This window comes from Aotus nancymaae, unplaced genomic scaffold (assembly GCF_030222135.1).
Source record: "Aotus nancymaae isolate 86718 unplaced genomic scaffold, 86718_ANA_hifiasm-v0.15.2.pri h1tg000058l, whole genome shotgun sequence".
Classification (NCBI taxonomy): Eukaryota; Metazoa; Chordata; class Mammalia; order Primates; family Aotidae; genus Aotus; species Aotus nancymaae.
This window is the reverse complement of record NW_026988472.1, coordinates 8,240,245-8,246,244: the sequence shown is the minus strand read 5'-3', so window position 1 is coordinate 8,246,244 and position 6,000 is coordinate 8,240,245.

The window sequence follows — 6,000 nt, the reverse complement described above, 5'->3', positions numbered from 1 at the left end:
TGACAGGCACTGATTAATGCTATCAATTCTACTTATTGAGCTGAGGTGGCTTCTGGAAAGGAAGCACTTTGCATTTCTTCAGTCAAATATACTACTGTATAGCCTGCACAGTAAGTCCCAGATTGATCTTTTAACTAAGATCCATCTATAAACCAAACAACAACAGTGTTAGTAAGGGTAGTCTCCTGCCGGTCTGTTCTAGGAGAGAGAAGCATGTCAGTTAAGATTATGTAATCATGCAGCATCTCATCTGAAGGCAGAGACTGAAGGGTGGCAGGGTTTATATTATTGCACCTAGAGACTGTGAAGTGAGGTACACTAAGAAGAACTACATAAAAAGCTAGTCTGCTGACAGAATAATGTTGAGTGTGATTTGAATTCAGAAGTGCTTCCACAGAATGTGGAATGAAAACAGTGAGGGGAAATTCCATCGCTATTTTTTCAGGTTTTGTTTTGTTTTGTTTTGTTTTTTTCTAAAAGAGCAGTGGCAATTACTGTCTTCAGGCAAGGTGGCAATCTTTTAGCCACGGGGTCCACTTGCTGACTATAGTATCCTATAGGTCTATTTTGGTCTCAGTGTTTTTTGACATAACACCTAAAGCATTTCCCTTATTTTTATGAACAAACAATGAAATAGGATATAGATGCTAAGGCACTTATAAGGCTCTTTACAATCTCTTCCGATGTTAATGAATTTTCCTCAGTCCACTCCAGGGGATCTGGTTTGTATTTCTTTAAAAGAGTATATAGAGTTTGAGGGTTTTTTTTTTTAAGCTTGGAATCCAATTTCTACAGTATGCTGCCAGTCTCCCAAATCCTCTTAGTTGTTTCTTAGTTTGGGGAATAGGAAGGCCAATATTTCTTTTATTCTATCCTGGTGGATAAAAAGACATTTCCTTGCTATTAGATGACCCAAATATCTTACCTGTTTTTGACAAAACTGATACCTTTTTTCCTTTGACACCTTGCATTCCTTTAAGGCTAATTGTCGTAATAAGTGAATCCCCATTACAGAGGTGGGCCACCATTGCCGAGGCAGTTCTAACTACACCCATATAAACAGGACTGCAGGGAAGTTCACACGGCAGCTGGGCGGAGCCCACAGCAGCTCAGCAAAGCCTCTGCAGGCAGACAGTGACTAGGCTGCCTCCTTGCCAGGCAGGGCAGCCCTGAAAAAAAAAGGCAGCAGCACAATGGAAACTCATAAATAAAGCCCTAACTCCCCAGGACAGAACACCTGGGGAAAAAAAAGGGGGTTTATGAGTTCTGCTGTAGCAGACTTAAACGTACCTGCCCAGCAGCTCTGAATGAACAACAGAGCTCACATCTCAGCCCTTGAGCTCCCTGACCCCCGTATATCCAAAGAGTCACCTCATAAAGGAGAGCTCAGACTGACATTTGGTGGGTATCCTTCTGGGACAAAGCAGAAGAAACTGGTAGCAACTCTTACTGTTCTGCAGCTGCTGCAGGTGATCCCCAGGCAAGCAGGGCCTGGAGTGGACCTCAGCAGTCCTACAGCAGAGGGGCCAGACTGTTAGAAGGAAAACTAAGAAACAGAAATAACTTCATCATCAACAAACTGGACGTCCACTGAGAGACCCAATCTGAAAGTCAGCAACTACAAAGACGACAGGTGGATAAATCCACAAAGATGGGAAGAAACCAGTGCAAAAAGGATGAAAACACCTGAAACCAGAACACCTCTCCTCCTACAAGGGATCACAACTCCTCACCAGCAAGGGAACAAGGTTGGATGGAGAATGAATGTGATGAAATGACAGAATCAGGCTTCAGAAGGTGGGTAATAAAAAACTTCTGTGAGCTAAAAGAACATGTTCTAACCCAATGCAAAGAAACTAAGAACCTTGAAAAAGGATTTGACGAAATGCTAATGAGAATAAACAACTTAGAGAGGAATATAAGTGAACTGATGGAGCTGAAAAACACAACACGAGAAATTCATGAAGCATACACAAGTTGCAACAGCCGAATTGACCAAGCAGAAGAAAGGATATCAGAGGTCAAAGATCAACTCAATGAAAGAAAACAAAAAGGCAAGATTAGAGAAAAAAGGCTAAAAAGGAATGAACAAAGTCTCCACGAAATATGGGACTATGTGAAAAGACCTAATCTACGTTTGATAGGTGTACCTGAATGTGATGAAGAGAATGAATCAAGATGGAAAATACTCTTCAGGATATTATCCAGGAAAACTTCCCCAACCTAGCAAGGCAGGCCAATATTCAAGTCCATGAAATACAGAGAACACTACAAAGATATTCCTCAAGAAGAGCAACCCCAAGGTACATAATCGTCAGATTCGCCAGGGTTGAAATGAAGGAGGAAATGCTAAGGGCAACCAGAGAGAAAGGTCAGGTTACCCACAAAGGGAAGCCCATCAGACTCACAGCAGATCTCTCAGCAGAAACCCTACAAGCCAGAAGAGTGTGGGGGCCGATATTCAACATCCTTAAAGAAAAGAACTTTCAACCCAGAATTTCATATCCAGCCAAACTAAGCTTCATAAGTGAAGGAAAAATAAAATCCTTTGCGAACAAGCAAGTACTCAGAGATTTCATCACTACCAGGCCTGCTTTACAAGAGCTCCTAAAAGAGGCACTACACATAGAAAGGAACAACCAGTACCAGCCACTCCAAAAACATACCAATTGGTAAAAAGCATCAACACAATGAAGAATCTGCATCAACCAATGGGCAAAACAGCCAGCTAGCATCATAATGGCAGGATCAAATTCACACATAACAATACTAACCCTAAATGTAAATGGACTAAATGCCCCAATCAAAAGACACAGATTGGCAAATTGGATAAAAAGTCAAAACCCATCGGTGTGCTGTATCCAGGAAACACATCTCACATGCAAGGATACACAAAGGCTCAAAATAAAGGGATGGAGGAAGATTTACCAAGCAAATGGAGAGCAAAAAAAAAGCAGGAGTTGCAATTCTCATCTCTGATAAAATAGACTTTAAACCAACAAAGATCAAAAGAGACAAAGAAGGACATTACATAATGGTAAAAGGATCAATGCAACAAGAGGAGCTAACGATCCTAAATATATACGCACCCGATACAGGAGCACCCAGATACATAAGGCAAGTTCTTAATGACTTACAAAGAGACTTAGACTCCCACACAATAATAGTGGGAGACTTTAACACCCCATTGTCAAGATTAGACAGATCAACCAGACAGAAAATTAACAAGGATATCCGGGACTTGAACTCAGACCTGGAACAAGCAAACCTAATAGACATTTACAGAATTCTCCACCCCAAATCCACAGAATATACATTCTTCTCAGCACCACATCACACCTACTCTAAAATTGACCACATAATTGGAAGTAAATCACTCCTCAGCAAATGCAAAAGAATGGAAATCATAACAAACAGTCTCTCAGACCACAATGCAATCAAGTTAGAACTCAGAATTCAGAAACTAACTCAGAACCGCACAGCTTCATGGAAACTGAACAACCGGCTCTTGAATGTTGACTGGATAAACAATGAAATGAAGGCAGAAATAAAGATGTTCTTCGAAACCAACGAGAACGAAGACACAACATACCAGAATCTCTGGGACACATTTAAAGCAGTCTCTAGAGGAAAATATATAGCAATAAGTGCCCACAAGAGCAGCAAGGAGAGATCTAAAATTGACACCCTATCATCAAAATTGAAAGAGCTAGAGGAGCAAGATCAAAAAAACTCAAAACCTAGCAGAAGACAAGAAATAACTAAGATCAGAGCAGAACTGAAGGAGATAGAGACACAAAAAACCCTTCAAAAAATCAATAAATCCAGGAGCTGGTTTCTCAAAAATGTCAACAAAATAGACAGACCACTAGCCAGATTAATAAAAAAGAAAAGAGAGAATAACCAAATAGATGCAATAAAAAACGATAAAGGGGTATCACCACAGATTCCACAGAAATTCAAATCATCATCAGAGATTATTACAAGCAACTCTATGCACATAAACTAGGAAACCTGGAAGAAATGGATAAATTCCTGGACACTTGCCTCCTCCCAAGCCTAAACCAAAGAAGCTGAAACCCTGAATAGACCAATAACAAGGACTGAAGTTGAGGCAGCAATTAAGAGCCTACCACCCAAAAAAAGCCCAGGTTCAGATGGGTTCACAGCCGAATTCTACCAGACATACAAAGAGGAGCTGGTACCATTCCTTCTGAAACTATTCCAAATAATCCAAAAAGAGAGAATCCTTCCCAAATCATTTTATGAGACCAACATCATCCTGATACCAAAACCCGGCAGAGACTCAACAAGAAAAGAAAACTTCAGGCCAATATCCATGATGAACATAGATGCAAAAATCTTCAATAAAATACTGGCAAGCCGATTGCAACAGCACATCAAAAAGCTTATCCACCATGATCAAGTAGGATTCATCCAGGGGATGCAAGGCTGGTTCAACATACACAAGTCTATAAACGTAATTCACCACATAAACAGAACCAAAGACAAAAACCACATGATTATCTCAATTGATGCAGAGAAGGCCTTTGACAAAATTCAACAGCCCTTTACGCTAAAAACCCTCAATAAACTAGGTATTGACGGAACGTATCTCAAAATAATAAAAGCTATTTACGACAAACCAACAGCCAATATCATACTGAATGGGCAAAAACTGGAAGCATTCCCTTTGAAATCTGGCACTAGACAAGGATGCCCTCTTTCACCACTCCTATTCAATATGGTATTGGAAATTCCAGCCGGAGCAATCAGGCAAGAAAAAGAAATAAAGGGTATTCAAATAGGAAAGGAGGAAGTCAAATTGTCTCTATTTGCAGACGACATGATTGTATATGTAGAAGACCCCACCGTCTCAGCCCAAAATCTCCTGAAACTGATAAGCAACTTCAGTAAAGTCTCAGGATACAAAATCAATGTGCAAAAATCACAAGCATTCCTATACAGCAATAACAGACTTAAAGAGAGCCAAATCCAGAATGAACTGCCATTCACAATTGCTACAAAGAGAATAAAATACCTAGGAATACAACTAACAAGGAACGTAAAGGACCTCTTCAAAGAGAACTACAAACCACTGCTCAACGAAATAAGAGAGGACAGAAACAGATGGAGAAACATTCCATGTTCATGGTTAGGAAGAATCAATATCATGAAAATGGCCATACTCCCCAAAGTAATTTACAGATTCAACGCTATCCCCATCAAGCTACCAATGACCTTCTTCACAGAACTCGAAAAAACCACCTTAAACTTCAGATGGAAGCAACAGAGAGCCTGCATAGCCATGTCAATTCTAAGCAAAAAGAACAAAGCTGGAGGCATCACACTACCGGACTTCAAACTATACTACAAGGCTACAGTAATCAAAACAACATGGTACTGGTACCAAAACAGAGATTTAGACCAATGGAACAGAACAGAGGCTTCGGAGGCAACACAACATGTCTACAACCATCCCATCTTTGACAAACCTGACAAAAACAAGCAATGGGGAAAGGATTCCCTGTTTAATAAATGGTGTTGGGAAAACTGGCTAGCCATGTGCAGAAAGCAGAAACTGGACCCCTTCCTGACACCTTACACTAAAATTAACTCCAGATGGATTAAAGACTTAAACATAAGACCTAACACCATAAAAACCCTAGAAGAAAATCTAGGCAAAACCATTCAGGACATAGGCGTAGGCAAGGACTTCATGACCCAAAAACCAAAAGCATTGACAACAAAAGCTAAAATAGACAAATGAGACCTGATCAAACTCCACAGCTTCTGCACGGCAAAAGAAACAGTCATTAGAGTGAACTGGCAACCAACAGAATGGGAAAAAATTTTTGCAGTCTATCCATCTGACAAAGGGCTGATATCCAGAATGTACCACGACCTAAAGCAGATTTACAAGAAAAAAACAAACAAGCCCATTCAAAAGTGGGTGAAGGATATGAACAGAAACTTTACAAAAGAAGACATACATGAGGC